The 16115-nt window shown below is 28.8% G+C and overlaps 1 non-coding gene across 1 annotated transcript; it reads right to left on the reverse strand.

Moving 5' to 3' along the window:
- Positions 1–4397: 4397 nt before the first annotated feature.
- TRNAV-AAC (transfer RNA valine (anticodon AAC)) lies at positions 4398–4470 on the reverse strand. The gene has a single exon. It is a non-coding gene; the product is annotated as a tRNA-Val (tRNA).
- Positions 4471–16115: the final 11645 nt, after the last annotated feature.

A 16115-nucleotide genomic window follows, 5' to 3' on the forward strand; every position in this document is an offset into this window, starting at 1 on the left:
CCAATCCCATTTATCGACCAATGCTATATATTTTCGCCAATGACTACAGAGCCAGTGACAATATTTGGTTCATTTGAAAAATGAAAATTTTTGCAGACATCTAAATAAGAGGGTAATAATCCACGAAAGTGAAACTTTGTCAATGTCAGACATGAAATTGAATGAAACTTCTAATGGAAACAGTAACTAGATAGGAAAAACAATGAGTCACTTTTTTGAAATGAAAAAAAAAATGAAATGAAATGTAATGGATAACTAATGGTGATATTTAATGGGAATAAATTCTTTAGAAATAAAAATTGAGATAGAAAAATTGTCAACGAATTTTCACGAAACGATTGACGTACATGCCAGTCAGGGAGACTATAAGTTGGAAAAAGCCTAATTTTTTATAAAGACCAACTGATGCAAAATATTACCAAGTTCAGGTAATTTTAGAATCTATAAAAATCAAAATGGAATTTTTAATATTATAATAAAAAATAAATTTTAAAATACACGCAAATTGTTTCACCGGATAATGGCTCAAATAGAATTTCTAATTTTGGCCATAAACGTGACATATTTGTATTTACTAGAAAATATGCTGGCAAGAACAGCATCTATGTAAGTTGTCACTTTCTTTATGTTACTTGCATGGCACTATCCAAGCCAGATAGCCAATAATGTCACGTTTGACAGAAAACAAAAAAATCCCCAGATTATATTATAATCTTTATTCAATATAATGTAGATATTTGCCATTTAGATTCCATAAAAGGGGTAATTCAATATTTCTGATTGACGTCTGAGTTATGGTCACTTGTCACTTATGTTTTTAGCTGTTTTGTGTTGTTTTTTTTTCGCCATAGCCAAAATTATGACGACAATGACATGAACGATGATTACAGGTGAAACAGTGCCTTGAAATCTGGCACAACAAAACTCGTGTTGACAAGACAACACTGGTATTCTGGGCGTATTGAATTTCTGGATGTGAAATTTATGCTACCAAATAAATGACAGGTATGGCGATGCAGTGACTAAGTTATAAATCATATTGAGCACATACCCTCTAGATTTCCTCCTATAAGTGATGTCAACACCAAGGATAATGTGGTTTGACGAGTTTTAGGACATAATGGAAATTCCATTTTTTTCTCTTCTTCTTTAATTTTATAATTTATGGAATTAATGTAAAAATGTTAAATGAAAAGAAACAAGTATATACGGCCGTAAGTTCGGCCAGGCCGAATCTTATGTACCCTCCACCATGAATTGCGTAGAAACTTCTACGAAAGACTGTCATCCACAATCGAACTACTTGGGTTGTGTTATCTTAAAACTTCCTAACATCGTTTTCTAAATTGTGAGTTAGTCCATACGTGGTAGAGAGCCAGAATTGAAATATGGGGCTTATGGGGATATGGACCAATTTTTTGTGATTGGGGATCGATTTATCTGAGGGCTATATATAACTATAGACCGATATGAACCTAGTTAGGCATGGTTGTTAACGGCCATATACTAGCACAATGTACCAAATTTCAACTGACTCGGATGAAATTTGCTCCTCCACGAGGCTCCAAAACCAAATCTCGGGATCGGTTTATATGGGGGCTATATATGATTATGGACTGATATGGACCACTTTTGGCATGGCTATTAAATATCATATACTACCACCACGTACCAAATTTCAACCAGATCAGATGAATTTTGCTTCTCCAAAAGGCACCGGAGGTCAAATCTGGAGATCGGTTTATATGGGACTATATATAATTATGGACTGATGTGAACCAATTCCTGCATGGTTGTTGGATAGCATATACTAAAATCACGTACCAAATTTCAATCGAATTGGATGAATTTTGCTCTTCCAAGGGGCTCCGGATATCAAATATGGGGACCGGTTTATATGGGGGCTATATATAATTATGGACCGATATTGACCATTTTTTGCATGGTCATTAAAGACCATATACTAACACCATGCACCAAATTTCAGCCGGATCGGATGAAATTTGCTTCTCTTCGACGCTCCGAAAGCCAAATCGGGGGATCGGTTTATATGGGGGCTATATATAATTATGAACCGATGTGGACCAATTTTTGCATGGTTGTTGGAGATCATATGTTGACACCATGTACCAAATTTCAGCCGGATCGGATGGAATTTGATTATCTTAGAGTCCCCGCAAGCCAAATTTGGGGGTCCGTTTATATGGGGGCTATACGTAAAAGTGGACCGATATGGCCCATTTGCAATACCATCCGACCTACATCAATAACAACTACTTGTGCCAAGTTTGAAGTCGATAGCTTGTTTCGTTCGGAAGTTAGCGTGATTGCAACAGACGGACGGACGGATGGACGGACATGCTCAGATCGACTCAGAGTTTCACCACGACCCAGAATATATATACTTTATGGGGTCTTAGAGCAATATTTCGATGTGTTACAAACGGAATCACAAAGTTAATATACCCCCATCCTATGGTGGAGGGTATAAAAAAAAAGTTTATTTAGGTCCAAAGATTTTGACTTCTCCATAAGGATTTTGGTATTGATTCCAAGTCAATGATCCGGCTTTTTTTATACCCTTCACCAAGTTTGTGCATTTGTATGTACCGCCAAGAAGGAAAAGTCTGAGACCCATCGTTTAGTATACCGATCGTCTTAGATCGTCTGTCTGTCTGTCTGTCTGTCTGTCTGTCTGTCCGTCTGTCTGTCTGTCCGTCTGTCTGTTGATGTATTTTTGTGTGCAAAGTACAGCTCGCAGTTTTAGTCCGATTGTCCTAAAATTTCATATAGGGTCCTGCTTCGACTCAAAGACGATCCCTATTGATTTTGGAAAAAATCGGTTCAGATTTAGATATAGCTGCCATATATATTTTTCACCTATCTGGTCATAATTGGCATGTATATTAACCGATCTTCCTCAAATTCCGTACATCCGAATATTTTATGAGTCTCGAAAAACATGCAAAATAACATCCAAATCTGTTCAGATTTAGATATAGCTCCCATATATAGCTTTCGCCCGATTTACACTCCTTTGTCAACAGAGGCCAATTTTTTGCTCCGATTTAGTTGAAATTTTGCACAGGGAGTAAAATTAGCATTATAGCTATGCGTGCCAAATTTGGTTGAAATCGGTTCAGATTTAGATATAGCTCCCATATATAGCTTTCGCCCGATTTACACTCATATGCCCACAGAGGCCAATTTTTAACTCCGATTTAGTTGAAATTTTGCACAGGGACTAGAATTAGCATTTTAGCTATGCGTGCCAAATTTGGTTGAAATCGATTCAGATTTAGATATAGCTCCCATATATATGTTTTTCTGATTTCGACAAAAATGGTCAAAATAACAACATTTTCCTTGTAAAATCGCCACTGCTTAATCGAAAGGTTGTAAAAATGACTCTAATTTTCCTAAACTTCTAATACATATATATCGAGCGATAAATCATAAATAAACTTTTTTGACGTTTCCTTAAAATTGCTTCAGACTTAAACGTTTCCCATATTTTTTTTACTACCATTGTGTTCCACCCTAGTGCATTAGCCGACTTAAATTTTGAGTCTATAGATTTTGTAGAAGTCTATCTAATTCGGTCCAGATCGAGTGATATTTAAATGTATGTATTTGGGACAAACCATTATATATAGCCCCCAACACATTTGACGGATGTGATATGGTATCGAAAATTTAGATCTACAAAGTGGTGCAGGGTGTAATATAGTCGGCCCCGCTCGACTTTGGACTTTCCTTACTTGTTTTAATTAACTTAGTCTTCCCAATTTAATTAATTGTATCAACTACTTTTTTAATTAAAAATTTAAAAATTTTCAATCATTAACTTAATTAACTTAATGTTTCTATCTTGATTAAAAAGTTAATTGTATTAATTAATTAGTTAATTGAAAAAATGTTCAACTTCAATCAACTTTTAATTGGAAACGTTTTTGTGATATTTTTTTCTGTGTTTAAACACACACAAAAAAAATTTTCTGATTCAATCACGAAATTAAATGATCCAATTAATTTTTTAATTGAAATGTCTTCAATCGCAGAAATTATAGTATCAATTAAACAATTAATTGAAGGTCAATTAAAAAAATAATTGATCCAATTAAAAAATTAATTGGTAGTATTAATTTTTGTGATTGATTTTTGTTTCAATTAAAAAAATTGTTGAATCAATTAAATTTTTAATTGAATATTTTTTAAAACTCAATTAAAATTTTAATTGAAAAATTTTTCGCGAATTTTTTTCTGTGTAATTAAAACCTCCATGTGCTACAAATAAAACGTAAAACTCATAAAATAAAGTTTGTAAATAGAAGTGTAGAAAGAAATTACGTTTATTCTCAATATCCTTACTTTTTCTAATCAAAAAAATATTTATGTGTTTCCGCCCGGGATCGAACCGGGGGCCTTCCGCGTGTTAGGCGGATGTGATAACCACTACACCACGGAAACATATAATCAACGATTGTCTTACAAATCAGAGCTAAACGCAAAACAAACCACACCCCACACATAGCTCCTCACACTAGAGCTAATTATAGTTGTGGTATAAAGCTGTGACACGCCTCCCAATGGATTTGTCTATAAATAGCCCTCACTGAAGTGATACCTTGACAAAAGTCAATTGCACATCTCACACACATACACAAACTATTTTGGAATTAAAATTGTGCACCAACAAATTACCTCTCTATCAACAGGCCGATTTTCTACGCCTCGGTATCAGTCTGTTGGTCAAGATAATAAGTATGTGTACGCTGTGCTGTATTGTATCTCTCAGATGTGCAATCTATCCCATAAAAATAGAATAAAAATTCAAACATTTGAATTGTATCTTTTAAATTTAAATGGTAGAATATCTGGTTAAGGAATTTTAATTGTTAGTTAATCGTGGGTATTAAAATAGCCATTGGCAACATTTAAATATTGATATAGAATTTTAATATTGAACACAATGTCTTTCTTCTTTGTGAATGTCAACTTAACTTGTATTCGATTATTTGTGAACTTTTATTTAGAATTTTATTATTATGATACATTGATGAGTACAAACAAATCGGAAATATAAAATATGCCTAGTTAATGAGTAAAATCATAAAAACCAATAAAAATAAGCAATAAATACAAAATTATTAAGCCATCGAAAATTCTGTTGACACTTACAGGATGTCATCAAGGCCACAAAACTCATAAAAGAAGACAATGATTAAAAGGAAAGGAAATGAGACATAACATACGTTTTTATTACTTTTTTTTAAATATTTATTTATATCATTTTGATTATACCATAAAATTCTTAATAGGATTATTGGTTAGCCTCGAGTAAGATCAAATATGCTAAGCTCATCGATTTAAAACCAAAACATAATTTAAGTGAAACTAAGGGTAATGGGGGTAAAAAAAAACTATAGAATTTAGATTTCAAATCCTATGAAAGGCATTGTTTCATTGGATTGTCTTTCAAACTTGGACAATAAGTTTAAGATTCCTTTAAAACTCACACTAAACTGAGCCGATCTCCTTGGGAGAGTATCTATCATCAAATCCACCTGAAATTCTATATACTCGTATTTGCAAGTAACACTCCTCGATAAAAATTTTTTCAAAGGAAACTCTTATCTTCGATTCATGATGGTGGTTATTTAAGATTCAACCTGGCCGAACTTTCAGCAGTATATAAAGGGTGGTTAAACCAGAATATAAAGGGTGGTGAACCACACCTAAACGCCAATTTTTTTCCGAATTTTATTTGACATTTCTCTATTTCAGACTTACTCAATTTGAACCATGGACGTCGTGAATGGGCAGAATGGTTCCAAGAAATGGCAACAGTGGATGATCAATTTTCGATGAAAATCGTCTTCAGTGATGAGGCACATTTTCACCTCAGTGGATTCGCCAATAAACAGAATTGCCGCATATGGGCGAATAAGAATCCAAGAGTGATTGTCGAAAAATAAATGCACCCACAAAAAGTGACTGTTTGGTACGGTTTATGGGCTGGCGGCATCATCGGGCCGTATTTTTTCCAAAATGAGGCCGGTCAGGCAGTTACTGTGAATGGTGTTCGCTATCGTGAGATGATAACGAACTTTTTATGGCCCGAGTTGGAAGATATAGATGTGGACGATATGTGGTTTCTGCAGGACGGTGCCACTTGCCACACAGCTAACGAAACAATGGCTCTTTTGCGCAACAAATTCAATGGCCGTGTTATCTCACGTAATGGCGATGTCAATTGGCTGCCAAGATCATGTGATTTGACACCGTTGGACTTTTTTCTTTGGAGTTATTTGAAAGAAAAGGTGTACGTCGATAAGCCAGCAACAATTCAAGAGCTAAAGGATGAGATAATTCGGCACATTAACGGCATAGAACCTCCATTATGCCACAGAGTCATCGAAAATTTGGACCATCGGATGAAGGTGTGCCACCGAGGTCGCGGCGCCCATTTGGCCGATATTTTGTTCCATACATAATTGAGTAATACCAATATATCATAATAAAATAAAATTACAATAATTTCCTAAATAGTTTGTGTTTTATTCAAAATCAACATCGGCCCTTGAAATTTTAACCACACTTTACTTGTCTTTAATTAATTACGTTTTTTGATGACATTTTTCTCTGTGCCTACATATTTCAATATTGAACTCACACCATATACAGTATGTCAAGAAAGTCTTTTGACATTGCCAACTATTTCAAATTCTAGAAATAATTGAAATATTAAATATTTTATTAAATTTTTAATTCTGTGTACGTATGTATACTTTGCAAAATACATAATAATTTTTTTTTTTTTTAATTTCATTATATTTAATTTTGGAACAAAACATAATTTTTAACCCATTGTCAAAACACTTTCTTGACAAACTGTATATGGGGAAAATGATATATACTTTGTAATTCATCGCCCAAGTTATGGAGGCAAAAAACAATTCCATTTGCCTATCATATGCCATAAACCACGCATATTTGTGTCTTAAATAAATATTGAGGCAAATATTCCTCTTAGAGATATAATGGATATAATCCTCATATGTTTATGACAAGATGAACAAATAATTCCTCCTTCAAATCAATTCAATACATTTACCATACAGACTCTTTCACTCTCTCTCTCTCTCTCTCTCTCGCTCAGTATCTCTGGTAACTTCCAGACAATCACTCACACATAAACAAATAGAATAAATTCTATTGTCATAACAATATTTGGATTTACCATTATCGTAAAGTGTTCGCGTGCGTCATATTCACCACATCATCGTTTCTAGCCAAATACGATCCCTGTGCACTGTTGCCACTGTAGCCCTAAAGATTCTATCAACATTTGGAGAAAATTTTACCAAAACAGAACCAAACAAAAATTTGTTTTTTCTATAGAAAATTGTGTTAAGATTTTATTTCTATAGAAAATTTTGTCAACATATTATTTCTATATACAATTTTGTCAAAAAAAAATTTTTATTTCTATACAAAATTTTGTCAAAATTTTATTATACCCTCCACCATAGGATGGGGGTATATTAACTTTGTCATTTCGTTTGTAACACATCGAAATATTGCTCTAAGACCCCATAAAGTATATATATTCTGGGTCGTGGTGAAATTCTGAGCCGATCTAAGCATGTCCGTCCGTCCGTCTGTTGAAATCACGCTAACTTCCGAACGAATCAAGCTATCGACTTGAAACTTGGCACAAGTAGTTGTTATTGATGTAGGCCGGATGGTATTGCAATTGGGCCATATCGGTCCACTTTTACGTATAGCCCCCATATAAAGGGACCCTCAGATTTGGCTTGTGGAGCCTCTAACAGAAGCATATTTCATCCGATCCGGCTGAAATTTGGTACATGGTGTTGGAATATGGTCTCTACCAACCATGCAAAAATTGGTCCACATCGGTCCATAATTATATATAGCCCCCATATAAACCGATCCCCAGATTTGGCTTGCGGAGCCTCAAAGAGAAGCAAATTTCATCCGATCTTGCTGAAATTTGGTACATGGTGTTGGTATATGGTCTCTAACAACCATGCAAAAATTGGTCCATATCGGTCCATAATTATATATAGCCCCCATATAAACCGATCCCCAGATTTGGCTTGCGGAGCCTCAAAGAGAAGCAAATTTCACCCGATCTTGCTGAAATGTGGTACATGGTGTTGGTATATGGTCTCTAACAACCATGCAAAAATTGGTCCACATCGGTCCATAATTATATATATCCCCCATACAAACCGTTTTCCAGATTTGACCTCCGGAGCGTCTTGGAGGAGCAAATTTCATCCGATCCGGTTCAAATGTGGAACGTGGTGTTAGTATATGGCCGCTAACAACCATACCAAAATTGGTCCTTATCGGTCAATAGTTATATACAGCCGATCTCCAATCACACAAAAATTGGTCCATATCGGTTCATAATCATGGTTGCCACTCGAGCCAAAAATAATCTACCAAAATGTTATTTCTATAGAAAATTTTGTCAAAATTTTATTTCTATAGAAAATTTTGTCGAAATTTTATTTCTATAGAAAATTTTGTTAAAATTTTATTTCTATAGAAAATTTTTGTTAAAATTTTATTTCTATATAAAATTTTGTTAAAATTTTATTTCTATATAAAATTTGACAACTTTTATTTCTATAGAAAATTTTGTCAAAATTGTATTTCTACAGAAAATTTTGTTAAAATTTTATTTCTGTAGACAATTTTGTCAAAATTTTATTTCTAAAGAAAATTTTTTCAAAATTTTATTTCTATAAAAATTTTTTTGAAAATTTTATTTCTATAGAAAATTTTGTTAAAATTTTATTTCTATAGAAAATTTTATCAAAATTTTATGTCTATAGAAAATTTTGTCAAACTGAATTATTAACGTACTTGATCGATCTTTTTTGATTTAATATATACCACGTATGGATTTACATACAATTTAGAAGACGGTGTTAGGAGGTTTTAAGATACCTTGCCATCGGCAAGTGTTACCGCAACTTAAGTAATTCGATTGTGGATGGCAGTGTTTAGAAGATGTTTCTACGCAATCCATGGTGGAGAGTACATAAGCTTCGGCCTGGAAGTACTTACGGCCGTATATACTTGTTTATATTGAAAATTATGTCATAATTCTATTTATATAGAAAATTATATATACATTTTATTTCTACAGAAAATTTGGTCATACTTTTATTTCCTTAGAAAATTTTGTCAAAATTTTATTTCTACAGAAAATTTTGTCATAATTTATTTTTTTTATAGAAAAAAAAATCTATTTTTATAGAAAATGTTGCCAAAATTTAATTTCTATAAAAAATTTTGTAAAAATTTCATTTCTTTGGAAAATTTTGTCACAATTTTACTTCTTTAAAAAATTTGGTCAAAATTTTATTATTATAGAAAATTATGTCAAAATTTTATTTCTATAGAAAACTATGGCGAAGGTTTATTTATATAAAAAATTAATTCATAATTTTATTTCTACAGAAATTTTTTTTTATAATTCTATTTTTATAGAACATTTTGTCAAACTTTTATTTTTATGGAAAATATGTGAAAATGTTAAAATTTGCCTTCTAAATTATGTCAAGATTTTATTTGTACAGAAAATTATGTCAATTATTTTTATTTGCACAGAATATTTCGTTATAAATTTTTTTCCAAAAAAAAAATTTGGTCAACATTTTATTTCTACAGAACATTCCGTCAAAATTGTATTTCTTTCGAAAATTTTGTAAAAAATTTATTTCTGTGTGATATGTTGTCAAAATATTATTTCTTTAGCAAATATTGACAAAACTTTATTATTATTTTGTTTAGTGTTATTCCTATTGAAAATTTTGTCGAAATTTTATTTATAAACAAAAATTTATTTCTATACAACATTTTGTTAAAATGTGATTTCTATAGAAAATTATGTCAAATTTCATTTCTACAGAAAATTTGGTCGTACTTTTATTTCTGTAGAAAATGTTGTCAAAATTTTATTTCTTCAGAAAATTTTGTCAAAATTTTATTCCTGTAGAAAACCATGTAAAACTTTTATTCCTATAAAAAATTATGTCAAATTTTTATGTATATAGAAAATTATGTCATCGTTTTATTTGTACAGAAAATTATGTCAAAATTTGATTTCTATAGAAAATTTTGTCAAAATTTTATTTCTACAGAAATTTTTGTCAAAATTTTATTTCTACAGAACATCTCGTCGAAACTGTACTTCTTTCGAAAATTTTGCAAAATTTTATTTCTGTAGGATATATTGTCAAACTTAGTTCTTAACAAAATATTATCGAAATTATAATCCTTTAGAAAATGTTGTCAAAACTTTCTTTTTTTTTAGAAAATTTTATTAATATTTTATTTCTTTAGAAATTTTTGTAAAAATGTTATTTCTAAAGAAAATGTTGTCAAAACTTTTTTTTCAGAAAATTTTATTAATAATTTATTTCTATAGAAAATTTGATTTTTTTAAATTTTTTGTCTTTAGAAAATTATTATTTATATAGAAAATTATGTCACATTTTATTTCTACAGAAAATTTGGTCGTACTTTTATTTCTATAGAAAATTTTATTTCTACAGAAAATTTTGTCAAAATTTTATTTCTTCAGAACATCTCGTAAAAACTGTATTTCTTTCGAAAATTTTGCAAAATTTTATTTCTGTAGGATATATTATCAAACTTAGTTCTTAACAAAATATTATCGAAATTTTATTCCTTTAGAAAATTTTGCCAAAACTTTATTTCTATAGAAAATTTTGTAAAAATTTTATTTCTTTAGAAATTTTTTAAAAATGTTATTTCTAAAGAAAATGTTGTCAAAACTTTATTTTTTTTTCAGAAAATTTTGTTAATATTTTATTTCTATAGAAAATTTTTTTAAATTTTATTTCTTTAGAAAATTATTATTTATATAGAAAATTATGTCAAATTTTATTTCTACAGAAAATTTGGTCGTACTTTTATTTCTATAGAAAATTTTGTCAAAATTTTATTTCTTCAGAAAATTTGATCAAAATTTGATTCCTATAGAAAACCATGTAAAACTTTTATTGCTATAAAAAATTATGTCAAATTTTTATTTATATAGAAAATTATGTCATAATTTTATTTGTACAGAAAATTATGTCAACATTTTATTTCTATAGAAAATTTTGTCAAAATTTTATTTCTACAGAAAATTTTGTCAAAATTTAATTTCTACAGAACACATCATCAAAACTGTATTTCTTTCGAAAATTTTGCAAAATTTTATTTCTGTAGGATATTGTCAATCTTAGTTCTTAACAAAATATTATCAAAATTATAATCCTGTAGAAAATTTTGTAAAAATTTTATTTCTATAGAAAATTTTGTAAAAATTTTATTTCTTTAGAATTTTTTTAAAAATTTTATTTCTAAAGAACGTGTTGTCAAAACTTTATTTTTTTCAGAAAATTTTATTAATATTTTATTTCTATAGAAATTTTGAATTTTTTTTAATTTTATTTCTTTAGAAAATTATTATTTATACAGAAAATTATGTCAAATTTTATTTTACAGAAAATTTGGTCAAAATTTTATTTCTTCAAAAAATTTTGTCACAATTTTATTCGTATAGAAAACCATGTAAAACTTTTATTCCTATAAAAAAATTATGTATAATTTTTATTTATATAGAAAATTATGTCATAGTTTTATTTGTACAGAAAATTATGTCAAAATTTGATTTCTATAGAAAATTTTGTCAAAATTTTATTTCTACAGAACATCTCGTCAAAACTGTATTTCTTTCGAAAATTTTGCAAAACTTTATTTCTGTAGGATATATTGTCAAACTTAGTTCTTAACAAAATATTATCTAACTTTTAATCCTTTAGAAAATTTTGTCAAAACTTTATTTCTATAGAAAATTTTGTAAAAATTTTATTTCTTTAGAAAATTTTGTAAAAATTTTATTACTAAAGAAAATGTAGTCAAAACTTTATTTTTTTCAGAAAATTTTATTAATATTTTATTTCTATAGAAAATTTGATTTTTTTCTAAATTTTATTTCTTTAGAAAATTTTTATTTATATAGAAAATTATATTAAATTTTATTTCTACAGAAAATGTGGTCGCAATTTTTTTTTCTAGTGAACATTTTCTCAAAATTTTATTTCTTCAGAAAATTTTGTCACATTTTTATTCCTATAGAAAAACTAGAAAATTATGTCAACTTTTTATTTGTGTAGAAAATTATGTCATAATTTTATTTGTACAAAAAACTATGAAAAATTTGATTTCTATAGAAAATTTTGTCAAACTTTTATTTCTTTACAATTTTTTGTCAAAATTGCATTTCTTTATAACGTTTTGTAAAGAATTTATTTCTATAGAAAAGTTTGTCAAAACTTTATTTTTTTTCAGAAAATTTTATTAATATTTTATTCCTATAGAAAATTTAAAAAAAAAATGAAGTTTTTGTCAAGGTTTTATTTCTTTAGAAAATTTAGTCAAAATTTTATTCCTATAGAAAATTGTGTCAACATTTTATTTCTTAAGAAAATTTAGTGAAAATTTTATTCCTATAGAAAATTTTGTCAAAATTTTATTTCTTTAGAAAATTTTGTCAAAATTTTATTTCTATAGAAAAATCTGCCAAAACATCAAGAATTCTACCAAATAGTAAAAATCTACTACTTTTGGTACATTTCTATCAACTGTGGCAACCGTGTCTCTGTGTTGCCTGTATTTTCCTTAACCCGGTCCTCTTAGTAAATAATTTTGATAATTGCTTTATTTGTTGAAATGCTATTTGTCCACTGCATTGTTATTCTTGTTGGCTATTGGACAAATACGTATGTCCTGTTTAAATTTCAATTTTATTCACTTTATTTTATGTTGTTGTTGTTGATACACTCTTTTAAGAGTAGAACGGTCGGCAAAACTATTTTCCATAGATGAGATGAAGGGGCCGATGAAGAATCAAAAGAAGTTTTTATTGACTGGCGCCGCATGTCCTTAAACAAAGTTTTTGTCCTTTACAACTCTTCCATTGTTCACGTTTTTTCTCTTTCACTTGGTCAAAAGCTCCGGTGGTGTTTTCACTTTCGTTTATAAAAATTCAAAAAGGGTCAGTTGGTTGCTTGGAGTCGGTGTGGTTTTCAGAACTTTAAGATTTTGTTTGGCCTGTGACTGAATATTATCCTGTCATATTTTTATCTTGAATAGAGATATTCGCTTTTACTATCCTACTCAAAAAAAAAAAATATTATTCAGATAAGCCTTGGGGAATTGATTTTGCCACAAAAATTCATCTTTTGGATTATAGTTTTGTTGATTAATACAACTGTCCATCTTCTGTGGGATTATTTTTAAATGGGTGGTAGACATCTTCTATGTTAGTATCATTTTAATATTTGGATATTAAATTGGAGAAGATTTTATAGATTGAAAAATTTATGTTTGAAAATTAAGAAATAAAATTTTGACAAAATTTTCAATAGAAATAAAATTTTGACAAAATTTTCTGTATAACTTTGACAAAATTTTCTATAGAACTAAAATCTTGACAAAATTTTCTATAGAAAAAAAATTTTAACAAAATTTTCTATAGAAATAAAATTTAGGTAAAATTTTCTAAAGAAGTAAAATTTTGACAAAAATTTCCAAAAAAAATTAACAAAATTTTCTATAGGAATAAAATTTAGGTAAAATTTTCTAAAGAAGTAAAATTTTGACAAAAATGTCTAAAGAAATAAAATTTTGACAAAATTTTCTATAGAAATAAAACTTTGACAAAATTTTCTATAGAAATAAAATCTTGACAAAATTTTCTATTGAAATAAAATTTTGACAAAGTTTTCTATAGAAATAAAATTTTAACAAAATTTTCTATAGGAAAAAATTTAGGTAAAATTTTCTAAAGAAGTAAAATTTTGACAAAAATTTCTAAAGAAAGAAAATTTTGACAAAATTTTCTAATGAAATATAATTTTGCCAATAAACATTCAAATCGATGATTTGAATTTGGCAAAGGAAAAGATACATGTTTGCAAATCTGTTTAGGCAATAGCCGACTATCAAACCTTTTTTCGGAAGGTTCAAGTGTAGTTCACATTGCGTTGAGTGAATTACCCGAATTTATTCTGATAATTGGTTGATAGTTTTGCTGCAAGTAGAGGATTCTGATGAGGAATGCAGTCTATAGGGCTTTGCCCAAATAAATTTGACAAGTATACTTTTCCTCTGTAGGTTAAGCTACACTTGTAGTTTAGTCAAAGCATGGTTTTAAGCTGAAATCAAAAACAACAATAATTATTCTTTTTTATCGATGGAAATAAGAAGAAGCCGGGTTTTTGCCTCCGAAGCAATATCACAATTAGTAGGCGAAGGTCAAGTGCACTTCTTAGATCCAAGTACACTTTTTTAAGTATATTGTTTTTTCCGGATCATATATTGGCTAATCATAGTCTTCTTGGTGACTGACGTCTACCATGCTTACCACTAAACAAATATGACAGGATACACAGCCTCTTGCCGAATAGACCTGTAGTTTTAATTATATATTTAATTTAATTAAGTTATTTGAATGTATTATATTTAAATTTATTTTTTATATCTAACTGATAGCCAACAATCTGTAAGATGTAATATCAAATTAATTAATCTACAATCATATAGTAGAAGGGACAGTAGGAATCTCATTTTCTGATTTCCCCTATACAAGTCAAAAAAATTTCTAGGGCATAACAAATCTGATCCACTTTTTCAATCAGTGGCTAAAATTAACTTCCATTGTTTGATTAAATTCCTCATCCCCTAGGTTGTCTTATGGTTTTATCAAACATACATTCCTTTTCATTCAAATAATGGCCACTGAAATATCATAAAAAGAAACCCATATGTGAAGCATACACATAAATATTTCCAAAGTGAAAGCCTTGTGTGTGAATATGACATTATCATGCAGATCTATACGATCTTACTTAACTAGCCACTAAGAGGGTGCTCTATTAAAATATACAACAGCATAAATTTTTCCCTTCAACAAAGTTTTTTCTGGTCTATGACTATGATTGTTGCTTGGCCTCATTGGGTTATCGTCATTATCTATTATGCCTTGCTAGACATTGGAATTGTTTGTTTGCTCCTGAATTCACAATATTTCTATAGGGTTTTTTGTCCCAAGCTGGACTTTTTGTGATTTTTTCTAGAGATTCTTTCGATTATCTCCCACCCAGTTGAAAGTTGGCAAAATTTACGCAATCACTTGGGGGCAACAAGGATACGCAAAATATTTTCACAAGAGGCGGTGGAATGACACGAGTTTAATAAATGCTACCACCAGATGAACGTAAAGGCACAGTGGTTTATTATATAAACTTACATTGTCATATTGTGAAATTAACTCTCAAAATTTTATCTCTATAGAAAATTTTGTCATAATTTTCTTATAGTTTTATTTCTACAGAAAATTTTGTCAAAAATTTATTTCTATAGATAATTTTGTCAAAATTTTATCACTATAGAAAAATTTGTCAAAATTTTATATCTATAGAAAATTTTGTTAAAATTTTATCTCTATAGAAAATTTTGTCAAAATTTTATCTCTATAGAAAATTTTGTCAAAATTTTATCTCTATAGAAAATTTTGTCAAAATTTTATCTCTATAGAAAATTTTGTCAAAATTTTATCTCTATATAAAATTTTGTCAAAATTGTATCTCTATAGAAAATTTTGTCAAAATTTTATCTCTATAGAAAAATTTGTCAAAATTTTATCTCTATAGAAAATTTTGTCAAAATTTTATCTCTATAGAAAATTTTGTCAAAATTTTATCTCTATAGAAAATTTTGTCAAAATTTTATCTCTATAGAAAATTTTGTCAAAATTTTATCTCTATAGAAAATTTTGTCAAAAATTTGTCTCGATAGAAAATGTTGTCACAATTTTTTTTCTATAGAAAATTTTGTCAAAATTTTATCACTATAGAAAATTTCGCAAAATTTTAAAAATTTAAAAATTTCGCAAATATTTTATCTCTATAGAAAATTTTGTCAAAAATTTATCAATATAGAAAATTTTGTCAAAATTTTATCTCTATAGAAAATTTTGTTAAAATTTTATTTCT

Source organism: Haematobia irritans, chromosome 2, assembly GCF_050003625.1.
Source record: "Haematobia irritans isolate KBUSLIRL chromosome 2, ASM5000362v1, whole genome shotgun sequence".
NCBI lineage: Eukaryota > Metazoa > Arthropoda > Insecta > Diptera > Muscidae > Haematobia > Haematobia irritans.